This window comes from Neltuma alba, unplaced genomic scaffold (assembly GCF_004799145.2).
Source record: "Neltuma alba isolate B1F8T4 unplaced genomic scaffold, ASM479914v2 tig00010966_pilon, whole genome shotgun sequence".
NCBI classification, from domain to species: Eukaryota; Viridiplantae; Streptophyta; class Magnoliopsida; order Fabales; family Fabaceae; genus Neltuma; species Neltuma alba.
The window spans coordinates 22,183-38,887 of record NW_021635731.1 but is presented as its reverse complement, the minus strand read 5'-3'; positions in this window follow the sequence as shown (position 1 = coordinate 38,887).

Sequence of the window (16,705 nt, the reverse complement as noted above, 5' to 3'; positions counted from 1 at the left end):
TACAATTCTGGTACTGTTTGGCATAGAATTGGTTCCTGAAACTATTTTTCCTTTAAATTTAACTTAAGGAGCTTTCAGTGAGACTTGGAACCACTCAATTTTGATTTTTCTAGAATGAATTATGAAGTTTCAAAGTTGAGCAAGAATTCTGGAATTTCTGCGTGAATAGTATCCGCGAACCAAAATTTCCAGATTTGATCTTCTTGAATCTAAGGCTATCTAAAGTAGTCCTAATTTACAAGAAATGGATCTTAAGGATGGGAAATGATAAGATTTATGTTAGAGAAGTTAGAAAGAAAACCCTAAGACTAAGAGAAAGGGTTGAGGTTCAAGAGAGCTAGTCTTGAACTTTATGTAATCTAGTGGTCCTAATGGATTGTATGATCATTATGGCTATGTTTAGGACCTTTGGAACATCCAAGAGGATGTTTGGTGATGTTGACCGAATGCCCACATGGTTGGAAAGTCAAGGGAGTCAAAGGAAAAGTAAGAGGAAAGCTTGAGGTGCAAGGTAGTGAACTTACCTATTGTCATTGCTTGATGTTTTATGCTTGTGTGTTGCCGTGTACATGTTATTGAATGTTATTGTGACTTATTTTAGCTGCTGTGATTGCTATTCATAATGAGTAGATTATGTCTCCATGGCCATGCATCAAGAAGTTAGCTTTGAGCATGCTAATATGTCACTAATTAAGAAGAGAATAAACAAGTTACGTGTAGTGCATTAGCATTCATCTAGCATGATTAATATGGTATTGTTTGCTACTGAGATTCCCCCTAATCTCACCCCTTCCTAATCAATCATATAGGTCAATCATCAATGGGCAATAATGGCATGAGAAGCAAGGAGAAGAAAGTGGAGAATTATTCATATCAATGAATGATATTATTATTCATTGTATAATTCTCTTATTATGTGTTATGGATGAATATGATGCCATGTAATTAATTATAATGCTTATGGAATGTATAGAAATGTATGAGCATGAATGGGAAAGAGTAAGCTCATGTTATGTATGCCAAAGAAATAAAAAAAATTAAAGCAAAGAGATGTTAAGGGATAAAACGTAGGGCCTGGAGTAGTGAGTTTGTAGCTCCAGTTTGACCTATCAAACAAACGAGTTAAGTCACAAAATTTGACAGAATTATAGTACATATCACAAGCTTTAAAATGAGAGGTAGATCATCTCAATTAGATGTGTATACAAGGAGATACGAATTTCCAAAATTGAAGCACAGAATCTGGAAGTTCTAGATTTTACGAAATAAACAGTAATATTTATTGATTAAACTGTACAAATTGGTCAAGGATAAGTATAATTAGATATTTTTCCCTTAAAGAGCATTGAAATAGCTTTCTTCAGAATTTTAGATCACCTCAATATGATTTTTATGGATTTAGTTATGAATTTTTGAAATTGAACCTGTAATCTGGAAATTTGACAGTGAATAGTAACCCGAGTAATTATGTTGGAATTTTTAAATCCACGGGCTTGTGTCATGATCTGCTTGAACCATAACGTTTATAAATGCGTACTCTGAGGGGTTAAAAGCAGGACGTTTCAGGAGGAGTAAGGACCAAACTTTAGAAAGAGGTAGCAAGAGCATTTAACTTTAATGTTAATTTGCATGGGTTGTTATATTATGTTATTTTATGATACATGTCATGATGTGGTTGAGCTTTATTGATGTCATTTCTTGAACTCCCTTTGCACTTCATGCCTTGAAAATATACATGATTGAGTTTTTTTATTGTATGTATATGTGCTTCCTTTTCATGGCATGTTAATGAATGCAGGTTTTATAATAACTTTGCATTGTTAGCCTTATTGTTATTGTTCTCTGCTACTAGGATTTCTTTCAAATCTCATTCTTGTCATGTTCAAATAACACCAAATAGGGGTTGGACCAACTATTAGCAAGGAGAAGAATGTGGAGATCTAGTGAAGGATTTTATGAAATGTTAAGCTTATGTGTTTTTCAATTATGTTGTGTAAATTCGTAAAATATTTTGAGTCATTGTATGAGACTATGAACCTGTCTCCAGGGAAGTATGGTTAGTACATGATTATGTGAAGAGATGAATCGTATTTTGTTAATTTGCATTACCATGGATTATATTCCCCAAGATAATGCCTTAATAAAGGCTGATAAAGCATGTAAAACCATGGTTGTATGACCGCGACTTGTCTAACCGAATGATTGAATCTAGTTGTGAGATTTAGTATGCTCAAAGTGCACATTCAAAGCTTTAAGTGGAGAAGTAAACCACTTAATTTGGAGTTATGTGCTGAAAGTTATGAATTGTTGCAGTTGTGGTAAAAATTTGAAAGCTAAAAATTGACAAAATGAATAATACATTTTGCACATGAAACAAAGCCCGAATGGAAAAGGAAATGGATCAAGGGTATTTTTTCTATTTAAAGAAACGGAAGAGCTTCAAATAGAAACTCAAACTATACTATTTTGATTTTTTTAAAATTAGTTATGAATTTTTAAAATTAGCTAAAATTTCAGGGTTTGTACATGAATAGTAATCCAAGAAGAGAATTTTTCAAAATTGAATTTTCCAAACCTAATGCTATGAAATATGGTTTCTTTTAACATGTTTTGGCTCTTTATATGGTTATAAGTGGTGATGTTACAATAAAAGTGACTAATTTTTAGAAATTAGATATAATAAAAATGAAATAAATGAATTATGCATTATTCAATATTATTAATAAAAGTTAAAAATATAATATGAAAAAGAAAGAGGGAGAGCACGAAGGGAAAATGAGTTTCTTTTCATTTTCTCTTCATACAAGGGGTGAAAATTGGGAAGAAAATAAGGCAGGTCCCACAATCTTTTTTTTTTTTAAAACTTTTTTCCTCCTATTTTTTCTCTCCCATCTAAAAGAGGAAAAACTTGCTTCTTTCCTCATTTTTTTCCCTCTAATTTTCTTTTTTTTTTCCCTCTCATTTTCTCTCCATCCAAATGAAGGGTTAAGTTTCAGCATAACAAAGGTTGCAGTATCTTTTGGCAAGAAACATAACCCTCAAGTCCCATGCAACAATTCAAAATTTAAAAAAAATCTTTTAAATTATTAAGGACAAAAATATACATATTTAATTTTTTGATTTTATATAAAGTTTTAATTTAATTCTTTAATTTTGAAAAGGGTATTTTTAGTCCTTTAATCCTAAAATTATTAGTCTTAAATAACAATGTTTTGTAACAACCATAGTTGGTTTGAAAGTGAAACTTAATACTAGTATTTCAGAATATTTTATCAACATTCAACATCTCAATATTACTATTTTTTGTCATAGTTTGTAGAGTTAAAGAACTAAAACTATACTTTTTAAAATTAAAAAATCAAATTCAATCTGTAAATTTATTGCATACTGCCCTCAACTTTAAAAATAGGGAGAATTTCCTTTAGCCCCTAGTGTAGACACTTAATTTCTAGTAGCCCCGTAAAATTCTGAAACGTTAATGCCGTTGTTTTTGTTTTTTGCTTTAAAAAAAACAAAAGCTACCAAAAGCTTCAGTAGCTGGCCGGCTGAAGCTCTGACCTCTAACATAGCAAAATTATTGTGGCCACAAAACTGTCCAATCCATTTAATTATGCAATTCAAAGAAAAATATAGGGAAAATCTCATATAAATTCCTTTAAAATATGAAAAACCCAAGTTGATTTGTTGAGCCAGGAAAGATATAAATTTTGAGAGACCAGTTTGAACAAGCGGAGGATGAAAGGGAAAATGACGTAATTGATATTAATGATGCTAGGGTTGATAAAATATGGGATGACAGTTGTCACACCTCTTTTATTACCTCACTATATGACAATTGAAACCCTTTAGGATCATTATACAAGCCTTAAGTATGAGAAATTTTCATTTTTGAAACTTTGATGCCGGGTTACTATTCACTATTCGCAGAAATGTTTGTCAATTTTGAAAATTCATAACTAATTGTAGAAAAATCAAAATGAGGCGATTCTAATTTCTATTTGAATCTTGTCATGTGTTCTATAAGGAAAAAACACTCAATAGCATTATATCATTACAAAAAAGAGTCAGAAAATTCACTAAGTTGTACTATTCATATGGTCATTTTCTAATTTTCTCGTATGTTAGCCCAACTTTGGAAGGACATATCTCTTAGCACAAAACTCTAAATTTAGTGATCTACCACTTGATTTAAAGCTAAAAATAAGATTTGTAAGCCTGCCAAATTTCAAATCCAAATTCATCCATTTGCTTATTATTTTATGTGTCAAAAACTATCCCTTTTTAGGGCATTGTTATCCCATAAACCAATGTTCTTAAATTTCCTTTTCTCTTTTCCATATACCATCCATTCAAGCACACCAAACCATGATTATAAACATCCATTCAAAATTATAATTATATAGTTCCAAAGTATATCATATCTATAACTCATTACAAAATTATATCAACGTTCATCAAAATAAAACATAAGTTTTACATAATGTCATAAAAGTCACATGGCCTCCTTAGCTCAATAGCAACTCCTTGCCCTTATCCATACTTGATCCACTCCCTATTAATGCATAATTTAACATAGGAAGGAATGAGATTTCACAAAAATCTCAGTAGTAATGAACTGTAATTATCATATTAATCAAGCAATGCATAATATGATATATTATAGAACTTTAAGACATCCTCAAGTCACATAAAATCATGCCATGCATTATGCCAAGGAAAGAAACAAGTACATACTCACATTAGCATAATATTATGCATTTGGGCAAAGCATTTCAAGTGTCATAAAATCAACAATTGCCACAACAACAATCCACCAATTAGAGCAATCATCATAAATACATTAAGCAAGCAAGATAAATCATCAAATTATAAGTTCAATACTGCCTTTTATGCTTAATACAATTCAGCTTCTTCAAGTGATCAAGGCTTCCCTTGATTTTTCTCCACAATACCTATCAATCCAAGCATAATTACAAGCTACTTTAACAATCACTCAAACTTAAACACTAACACTTAACCTTAAACCTAATTAAATCCCCATTTTCTTTGATTTTTAACATAATTATTTCTCCTTTGATTCCAATAATCTCTGGGCTATTCCTACACAATTTTTCATATAGAATCTAAATATCAATTCAGATTTATGAAAATTAAACTCCTTTCTTCTCATTCTGTTTTGTCCGGATAGGGGTATATGGTTTTTCAAAAATTTTATTTTTGATTCCAATGATTTTAAACACTTTGTCTTGGTGTTTCTCTACACAAAAATACCTTTTAACCCCATTGGAATCATCAAAACACATCAAAACAAACTCCCACATTAAAAATCCCCCTTGGCCGAATTGAAGCATTAAGAACCCTAATTTGATTTTCTTCTAAAAATCAATCCAAACATCATTTAAACATGATAATTCCAACTTATTTTTAAGGCTTCTATCCTTCTTTAAGGCGTACTCATATTGATCAAATTTGGGTAGCAAGTTTACCTTCAAAAATAATTCAATTTTCCAATCAAGACAAGCATTAATCTCAACCATAATAAAGCTTAAACATACTTTGATGAACCCTTAACTAAAGCTTGATGATTCTTTGTCTAAATGCACTAACTAAACTCAGCTCCAAAGCTCAAGAAGTCACCGTGACAGAGCCTCCCCTCTTTTGTCAATTTTTCACATATTTTTATGTATTTAGGGGGTATTTATAGAGAAATAAATCTGCCCTCTTCCCCCTCCATTAGGCATGTGATTGTGCCATATAAGGGGGACACTTGACTACCATCATGTGCTTAAAATTTCAGATCATGCCAAATGTAATATTTCAAGAACAAGATATTTATATTTAATTGGGCTTAAATATTGCCCCCTGATTTTTGCACGAATTTTGGGCCTTTTCCTAGCCTAATGTGGTGCCCACTTATGATCTAGAATGGTCCAAAAGATAGCCCACAAATTATATCTCAATCCCAAACCATAATGAAGTTTTATCAGTTACTATTCACTTGTAACTTTTCATAATTTTTCTAAGCCTCCAAAATCATATTTTTCTCAATGAAAAATCTTATTTCAATATAAATATATGATATGAAAATTTTCATAATTTTTCTCCACCTCTAACTATTTTTTTTTTTGAATTTTTTCCGAATAGGGCTTTATCGATAAGACTTTTAAAAATAAATTCTCAAAAATAATTTCCTGCACTTCCAAAGCCTGAAATCAATTTTATAAATTCCCATAAATATTTATATAATTATTTCATATTTTTTCCAGAATTATTGAGGCTTTTAGCTATTTAAAATAATTATTTTCCTCCAATTTTCACTATTTTTTAAAAAAACCTCCGTATTCAGGAAATTCCGTAATAATACATTTTCAAACCAATTTCACCTCTAGGGCCTCCATCAAGGTTCCAAAACCTCTAATTTACCTTTTTAGTATTTTCTAAAAATTTTCTAAAATTTTTCTAAAATTTTTCTATTTTGCCCTTCCTAAACCGATAGTTCTAAAAATATCTGTCTGAACCTTATTGAAGTTTCATATCAAAAGTTATTTCACCCTTCTAGCTACTTTTTATATTGGCCCTCATTATAATTTTTAACTCTCTATGTTATGATGAAATTTTCAGGATGTGACAATAGTGATTGTCTAGCTGCTAGTGGCAAACAGGGTTAAATCTCATGACCTGCCTTTTCCTTAATTATTATTTCTGTTTTTTTGATGCTTTTATTGTATTTCCCATCCATCTTCCTAAGTATAATATTTAAGGTTAGTCTTGTTGATAAAGAATTGACCAATAACCTATAAAGCTGTTGGTTCACATCTTATTATCAATGTGATAATTTTATTAATCAATGATATGTAAGCATCTTTGTGAATATTTTATGAGTTTGAAAGTCATTCATAACTCTATCGAATCATTGGTATAGTACAACAGCACCTAAAATTTTTATAATTAAAGATCACCAAATTCTTGAAGTACAAGTGAAATTTTATTTTTACTATGTCCTTCAATATGCTATGATTCTTTTCTTTCTAAAAGTATATGTGCAGTAGGATTGTCACATCTTACTTTTAGACTCCTTTGTACATCAAATAGAAGCAATTCAAACCATTTATCAAGTCATTAACTTGAAAAAGTTCAAAGCCATATAATAACACAAAATATGGCATTCATTCATCTCATAACCACTTCCTTTCCTTTCTACCTTGAAGTAGTAGACCCTAGATGGTTTGTTTGAATATTGGGAGGGTAAGATTTCATGAAAATCTTAGTAGCAAAGCATGAAAATTAAAATGTTAATAAGTAGAGTATAACATGCTACATGTCATTAGTCATTTCATACTTCTTCTAAATGCACATGACATAGAAAGGTAATAACTTGCTTTCTCAATCATCAAACTCAACATTGCACATAGCTAAGGCATGACATGTATGGAGTTAAACATATCATCACATAATCATTTCAACCACATCATGGCACAGCAAAACATAATATATATGTAGCCAATATAGAATGCAAGTCAATATAGAACTTGTAAATGCTTGCTACCTCTTGTTGGATTTAGCCTGTTGTCTTCAAGTCCCTTCCTTGCTAAACTCCTCTTCCTTTGATGCATAGCATACTAGTAAAATGTTACATCTCGTGAAATTTGACCCTGATAATGGATAAGAAAAATTAAGTTAATGGCTAAAAGAAAAGTAGACTTTTTGATGAAGCCAAGCATGACATAAAACCCAAATAAGGTCTGGACTGATATTTTTGTAATTATCAGTCCAAGAAGGACAAAACAGAAAAATTTGAAAAAAATTCTAAAAAATTGCCAAATATTGGAAAAATTGATGAATTAAAGGTTTTAGAACCTTAATTGAGGCCTTGAAAATGGAAATAGTGTCACATCTTGCGAAAATTGACCTCTGGTAATGGATATGAAAAATTAAGTCAAGGGCCAATATGGAAGGTAGATTGGCTAACGAAGCCAGACATGACATAAAATTTGGATTTGGTCCGGACTGATATTTTTGAAATTATCAATCTAAGAAGTGCAAAACGGGAAAATTTTAGAAAAATTCTAAACAATTTCTTTAAAATGGTAAAACGGTGAATTAGAGGTTTTGGAACCATAATTGAGGCCCAAAAGATGAAAATAGTGTGAAAATAACTTATTATGGAATTTCCTGAAAACCAAAATTTTTCAGAAAAACAGTAAAAATTCGAGGAAAAATAATTATTTTAAATAGTTAGAGGTCTCAATAATTCTAGAAAAAATATGAAATAATTGTATAAATATTGGATTGAATTTATAAAATTTATTTTAGGCCTTGAAAGTATAGAAAATTATTTTTATGGATTTATTTTCAAAAGTCTTACCGATAAAGCCTTATTCAGAAAAATTCAAAATAAATAGCTAGAGGTGGAGAAAAATTATGAAAATTTTCAGAATGCATTATTATATTAAAATAGGATTTTTCATCGAGAGAAATGTATTTTTGGAGGCATAAAAAAATTATTAAAAGTTACAGGTGAATAGTAACTGACAAGCTTAATTATTGCTTGGAATTAATATTTTATTGTTGGATTAAATTCTTGAGACTTTTCAGATCAAAAGTGGGCCCCACATTGTCCCAATAAAGGCCCAAAAATTAGTGCAAACATGGCCCAATAATTAAAATGGATTTAAGCCCTATTTCAGTCAAAATATTAGTAGAAATGTTCTGGAGATTGGACATATGGCATGATCTGAAAAATTGGAGGGTTTGATGGCAGCCATATGACCATTTTTTCTGGCCAAACTTTGGCCAATGATGGAAGAAAGATGTCATATTTTTTGGTCTATAAATACCTTGTAAATTCCAATTAATTTGACTAAAATAGAGAAGCTAAGGGGAGGTGCTACCAAACTAAATTCTTGACCTTAGAAGAGAGCTTATAACTATGAAAATTGAGAAGGAAGTGTTAAGCTTTGATCAATGATTGATTGAGGTAAGCTTGAGCTTTGTTTTGGTTAAGTTTAAAGTTTGTTTTGGTTGGAAATTCAAGTTATTTTCCCAAGGTTGCATGCTGTCAAAATTTTGGTTGGTAGAGAATGATTAGTAAAGGATAGAATCCATGATTTAAGGCTTATAATTTCATGTTTAATTGATGCTTGGATTGATTTTTGGAAGAAAATCAAGTTAGGTTTCTCAAGGGGGTAATTCGGCCATGACATGATCTTGAGGTAGGAGTTTGTTTTGAAGTGTTTTGATGATTCCAACGAGTTCAAAAGGTGTTTTTGTGTAGGAAAACACAAAAAAAAGTGTTTAAAATCGTTGGAATCAAAAATAGAATTTTTGGAAAACATGCCCCCTGTTCAGCCAAGGTAAGGTAAAAGGGAAGGAGTGTGATTTTGTAAAATCTGATTTGACATTTAAATTCTACATTAAAAATTGTATAGGAATAGACCAAGAGATTAATGAAAACAAAGAGGGAATAATTATGTCAAAAATCAAAGAAAAAGGAGTTTAATTAAGCTTAATGTCAAGCATTACTATTTATGAATGAATTATTGATAAATTGGGATGTGTTTGTGTATGAATTGATAGGTATTGTGCAAAAGAACAAGGAGGAACAGAAGGAATTGAAGAGGCTGAAAGTTTGGACTAAAAAGAGGTAGCATGGAATTCACAATTTACAATGTTAACTTGCTTGGTTGTTGCATAATATAATTACATGAATGATTGCTATGTTATGTTTGAGATTATTGCTCAAAATGATATGTTAGTTGATTGCATTGTATACCTTGGCAACATGCATTAACGTGTTATTTAGTGGTGAATTGTGATGATACTTGCATGGCATATAATATTCATGAATATATATGTAATCTACCTTGCATGTTTGATATTATAATTGTAACTCCTGCTACTAGGATTTCTATGAAATATCATTCCTCTCAATGTATAAACCATCCATAGGAACCTCAAGGGGTGTGTTTAAGGATAGGGAGATGGTATTTCGACGGAAGGAATTATGTTATGGGATATATGAAAGTTACTTGCCTTTTTGTATATGTTTGAAATTTGTTGTGTGCAATTATGTATTGTTATGTATATCTATGGACTACTTTGGAATATTGTATCAATGAATAATGATGTCTTATATTTGAGCAATTGATTAAGGAATCATGTGAAAGTAGGGGTTATGTGATTGGAAAGGTTTTGTGAAAGGAAAAGAAAAGAAAGAACTCAAGAATGGCAAAAAAGAGATAAAAGTTGAGTTTTTTGAAAGCAAAGTTTGACCAATAAGAATCTGAGCAATTGGATGGTTCTGGATTTGAAATTTGGCATGCTTATAGATCTCATTTTTAGCTTTAAAATAATTTCACTAAATTTAGAGTTTTGTACAGAAAGTTATGCTCTTCCAAAATTGGACATAAATCTTAGAAAATTAAAAATTTACCAAATAAACAATACCACTATAAAAAAATTCCAGATTTTTTATTCAACTTTGACAATTCATAATTAATTATAAAAAATCATATTGAGGTTGTTCAAATTTTTATTTGAAGCTCTTTCAATTCTCTACAGGGAAAAAATATAAATATGGATTTAACTCTTGACAATTTATACAGTTAATTACGTAAACTTTACTATTCATTTGGTCAAAACAGTGTTTTTCAGATTCTCTACCCAAACTTTGAGCAATCATAACTTTTAGCACATAAATCCAATTTAAGTGTTCTACCACTTGTTTTAAATCTTAGGATGTGCTCTAGATTCTGACTAAATTTCATAGGCAGATTCAATTATTTGCCTAACTTTGACTCTGTCACCATTTCATGGTTCATTTAGGGATAATTTATCCCTCTTATTTGCAATAACAATTCATAATTAATTCTTTCCATGCATAATTTCATTACATCAATGCACTAACCATTTTCATACATCATCATCTCCAATCATATATGTCATTATTATCATTTAACATTACATCCATTCATAATAATTACAAGCCATAAAATTCAAGGCATATATATTCATAGTTCTGCCCAATACATAAGCTTCTCCTTTGCATCACCATTCCTTTACTGATATGAGGGGACGTACTGGACCTGCTAGAATCAAGTATAGGATGGAATGAAGCCCTAGGAGAACTTACCTCTTGTAAGCCCAAACACAAGGAATGACGAATGATCAAGGTAGGACCTTAAGAGAACTTGTCTCTTATAACTCTAGCCATAAAGACACCAAAAGATTGATCACTCCCTTGATACTGTCGAGTATTCTTACAAGAATATGAGGATGCAAGCAAGGCTCACACAAAGAGAAATAAAATTCTCATATTATTAATCATTCAAATTATTTTTGAAAAGAGTGCATATTGAATTATTTATAAACGAAGACTCTTGAAAGTCCTAAAATAAAAATCCTGATTGATAACCTAAGCCCTAAAAGCCCCTTATAAGCTATTAGAGCCTAAAACACTAATGAATTAAAATGGACCAAAACTAGATGTGAAAATACAATAAAATTAGGAAATTCTAAGGACCTTCTAGAATACTCTAACTTACTAGCCAAGATAGAATAATCTAAATCACGTACTACCTAGGAGGATCCCTTCATTAATAAGAATGATCTTATTTGACTCTCTACTAATTAATAAAATACAAAATAGCTAAGTCTTTACCTTCAAGAAGCTATCAATACAAAATAGGAAACTATAAAATAGGGAACCAGTTAAAATAAATAGAATCCTAATTAATACCATATAAGACTACTCTTGATGCTTCTTGAATCTTCTTAGACCTTCTAAATGGATCTTCAGAATTTCTATTCACCTTCATAAGCATATATGGGCTTTTAAGACATCTATATAGGCTTAAATATGGTTTAGTCATGTTCTGAAACCCTTATGGTCCATAACACAATGCATTTAGGCCCCAAATTAAAAGATTATAGCTCCAATAGACTCCTCCATGCACATATAATTGTGTTGGGCCTTTAATAACATGGAAATTGGCATTAAATGCTTCTTTTGGACTCTTAGAATGTGCTCTTGTCTTTCTCAAAGTCCAAGTGATTATACCTCAATGACTCATATGCTATGGTGGCTTTGGGGGTGACTTTTCACATGTCACTTCAAGTTTTGTTTTTGTAATTGTCCATATCATTATCGAAGCAATGATCTATGTCCTCTTCCATATAAGCATTGTAAAGCTATAAGTTCCTTGAACACTTTAGAGGGCTGGTTGGACCTCTAACTAGATGAGCATTTCTTGGGCTTCAAGACCTCCATATTGAACGCCTCCTAGTATGCTATCATTTACCTTGCCTCTTGATAATGTAGCCCTTAGATTGTGTATTTAAATATGGAAGAGGTGAGATTTTGGGAGAAATCTCAATAGCAAACTATATCTATTATGCATGCAAGATAATTACTTGGTGGATTTGACATGCTTGGCATTAAACTAACATGTTTTCATGCTTGTAAAATGCTATGCTTTCATGCTCAATATTTCATACACACATGGCCATGGATTATACAAGAAATAGATCAAAATTTCACCATGCATATAACAAAGCATCATCAAGCAACATCAACATACAAGCATGTATCTCAAACACACAAATAGGGTAAGTTCACTAACTTGTGTCTTTGAGCCTTTCTCTAGCTTTCTTTGCTTCCTTTGCTTTCAACCATTAAAGTTGCTCACTCAACCTTTGCCATTCATCTTATTGATATCTCATGGACCTAAATACATCAACACATTATTTCTATTTAGTCATTAGAGCCAAGGTAACCAACAACATTGACACTTTGTTCTCTTTGAATCATATTAACTTCTAACTTCTGAACGTGATCGCCAATCTTTCTAAAATTAATCCCACATGCTATTTCCATATAATTTTGCATATAGAATCCATTTTCAAGATCAAATTAAAGAAAATCTAAATCTTTTCCCTTCAACTCAACTTGGTCGAACACTAGGGTTTTAGGGCAAAAATTCCATTTTCAATTCAAATACTTCCAAACTTGCTTTCTCACCTTTACTAATTTTTCATTCTAAACACATTGAAAGTATCAAAATCATCAAAATCCAACCCTAACAAAAAACTTTCTCAGGCCAAAAATCAGACAAGTTAGGGGAAGTTGGATGTCTTGCAAATTCAACACAAAATCACTTGATGCTAGCTCTTTTTAAGCTTTTAAACATTATTAGAGTCAATTTTATCTTTACTTAAACCTATCAATTTCGTATAGTCCCTTAACTTAGGATTTCAAGCTTCCAAAACACATCAAAATCCATAACCAAACTCAGCAAGCCAAGTAGCAACGTAAACTACATCAAAAACCATGAACATATCTTGTCTTAGAGCTTGATCTTGCATGGTTTCCCTTCCTCTTTCTCTTTTCCTTCTTCTCTTCTCCATTTCAGCCTCTCCTCAACCTTTTCTCTCATATTGGTCAAAACTTGGCCTAAATGGGGAGAGAAGGTATTTATAAAAATTTTACTCAAATCTTAACCCTTAATCTTATGTCCCTTACTTTGTTATGTGTCCCTTACTTTCTTGATTCTTGCCACATTACCCCCTTGTGTGTCTCCTTATTTAATGCCATAAGCCACCTATTACACATGTGTGGTAAATACAAATTTTTTATTGCATAATTCTATTCTTCCAAACTTATCTCTTAACAAAATGTATTATTTCATTCATGTCTGCTCATCAAATTTACCTTAAAATAGGACGAAATTCATACTTCCTCATACTATTGACTATTTCTCCACCAATTTTACATTGTATCAGGTACTTTTTTGGACCCAACTTACCTAGTAACCTTAGGACATGTTATGGCACCATTTGTTCATCTCAAATAAGTCTATATGGCATTTTATATGCTTGCCATGAAGGGAGAAACGCCTTTTCCCTCTATCTTTCATTAAAATATTTAATAATATTTATTTCAAAGTAAACTTGACCGACTTCTTTCTATCGGTCCATAACTTCGAGAATCTATCTCTGGGTACTAATGCTACCCTTTCATCATGGAGAATTTTTCTAATTTTTTGACTTTCCCTAGATAATATATAAACAGGCTTTAAATTCTATTAAAGCCAACCTCTTTGCTTTCTGGAGAGGGAATTATTTTTAAAACTTGTGATAATTTCTCAAATACTTTTTCCTATTTTTCTCCAATAATCTGAGGTCTTGTCATATTTTAAATAATTCAATTTTGGCTAATATTCATAATTAGCTAAAATCTTGGGAATTTCATCAATTTACTATAGGGGTATTTTTGTTATTTTTAACCCCATACATGCCTTAAAACCTCATTTCCCATTTTTTTGGAATTTTTTGGGATTTTTCTGGAATTTTTGGGCATACTTTCTATCATTGCCCTTTCTAGCCCGGAACTTTCTCAATTTACGATTAGGTCCTTGCTCGAGTCTAGCCTTAGGTATCATCTCACTAAGGTTCTCAGCATAACTTTTAGCCCTTAATCATCTCTAATTCCCATACTCAAGCTCTCGAGACTTCATCGGAGTTTCTAACTTGCTTGTCTTGTGGTTCTAGAAAACTCTTACTTTGTGATTTAGTCCGTAAAAATCTTCTCGTCCTTCCTAATGAACTTTTGGAACTCCTACCAAAATGGGTTTGGTAGCCTGCCCGTTTCAAGCTAATTCTTGCACTTCTAGGCCCAAAATCCGGATGTTACAAAGACACCATCATAAGGTTGATCAATCTCTTAATATTGCTAAGTATTCTCATGAAAATATAAGGACGCAAGTAAGGCTCACACAAGAGAAATAAACTCGATCCTCATTTGTCCAATTTTTAAAATCAAAGTAGAGAAACATAGCCCATACATAAGTAACCATAGGACACTTTAGAATCAATATCCTAAGAAATCAATACTAGGGATGATGTCTCATTAATGATTATTTGACTATAGGATGCACCATTTATTACACCAAGCGAAAAGAAAACTACTTAAACTTCAAGAACAAGGCTGCTATCCAAAAATAAAAAAAATGAATCAAAACATAATTCTCTAAAACAATCATCGGCCAAAAGGCCTTATTTAAAGCAAATAAATGGAGAAACTTCCTAAAAACTAATTTAAATAATAATTAATGCATAATGATGCCTTTTTAATGGTTCTTGAAGATACTTAGATGTCACTTATGATCATCCCCCTAGGCACATACTTATCACATGGTATTTTGAGTGCATTTTTCAATCTAGACTCTACATGGGCCTTGCACATCATTTTGTTAGGCTTCTAGTAATGTGATCACCATTCTTAGACTCTTGTTGGATTCACTAAAATATGTTTCCTCCAAATAAATGGACTCCAACTCTTTAAGCTCTCTTATTAAACAATTCAAGGCCTCCTTTATAGCTTTAGTCCTTGCATGCTCTTGTCATTAGGCCTTTAAAGTCTTAGAAAGGGTCTTTTGAAATGTTAGACTTTCATCCCTGCTTTTGGGCTCCTTGCTCCACTCCTTGCTCTTTCTTTAATGCTTGATCTTGATTATGCCATGCTCTTCCATTATTCGCCAAACAAGCTGAACAAGTATATTTTACATGATATCTAACGTCCCCAGTGAAGAAGATTAGGTCTTGTTAATTATTAGTATGAATTGAAAGGAATGAATGTGAATGATAAGAGAGGTAATAGGATTTACAGTGAAGAAGTGGGTGATCTACAAATCACGTTATTTATAGATCACATGTATTGGTCAATCAACTGAGCCGGTGATTAAAATTTTGTTATGTCCTTGTATGTGAAGAGCATCCTAGCTACGTTTAACTACTTTTTAGCCAATGATAAATTAATATCATGCTAGTAATCTAGTGTCATTATTTTTTATTTTGTTTAATCTATTTAGATATTCATGTTTAAAATTGTTTCTTGTTTTTTCCCCTTGTTTTCTTACCTTTAGGTATAATAGATATAACACTAGGGTAATTATTAGAATATCAGTTGTTAACTAAAACGAGAATCCAACAATAAGATAATCAAAATTTTCAATCCTAATTCAACTAAACATCATCAAGAATCAATGATAAATCCATCCCTAGTGCAACTAAACTCTATTCAACATAAAAGCCTAATTGACAATCAATACCAAAATTGTAGCAACTAAACTACACTAACTGTTTCTCAACCCATCAATTCAACTATTGTTTTTGTCAAACTGTCCCTCGTTGTGTTCATTTTGTTAGGTTCATGTTTCCTGGCATTTTGAAATGCCTACAAATTACAAGGAACAAAATCATTAGCCAAGAATTAAGAATATGAAAGGAAATTGAAGAATCACAAAATAGTTAGGTAACTTCTATTTACCCCGTCTAGTTTCTTAGTGACCCTTGTCTTAATGATGTCACTAATATAGTGAATCACACAATATCTGCATTTAATATTCTCATATGGATAACAGTACAAACAAAAGAAAAAATAGAATTGAATACAATAGAAAATATTTAATTGCATACCTAATAAATTTATAAACATAAAATTTAGTTCAAAATAACTTACTTTTGAGAGAATCCGTGTTGGTGGTGGATGATCAATTGAGGAAGCGGCTTTTTCTTTTTGGTTACTTACTACTGTGAAAAATGTCTTTTACGACGGTTAAAAATTCCCTTCCATGGCAGTTTTAAATGAGGCCGGTTAACAATTGCTGTAAAAAGACAATTTCTGCGACAATTATTTGTTAACAACTAC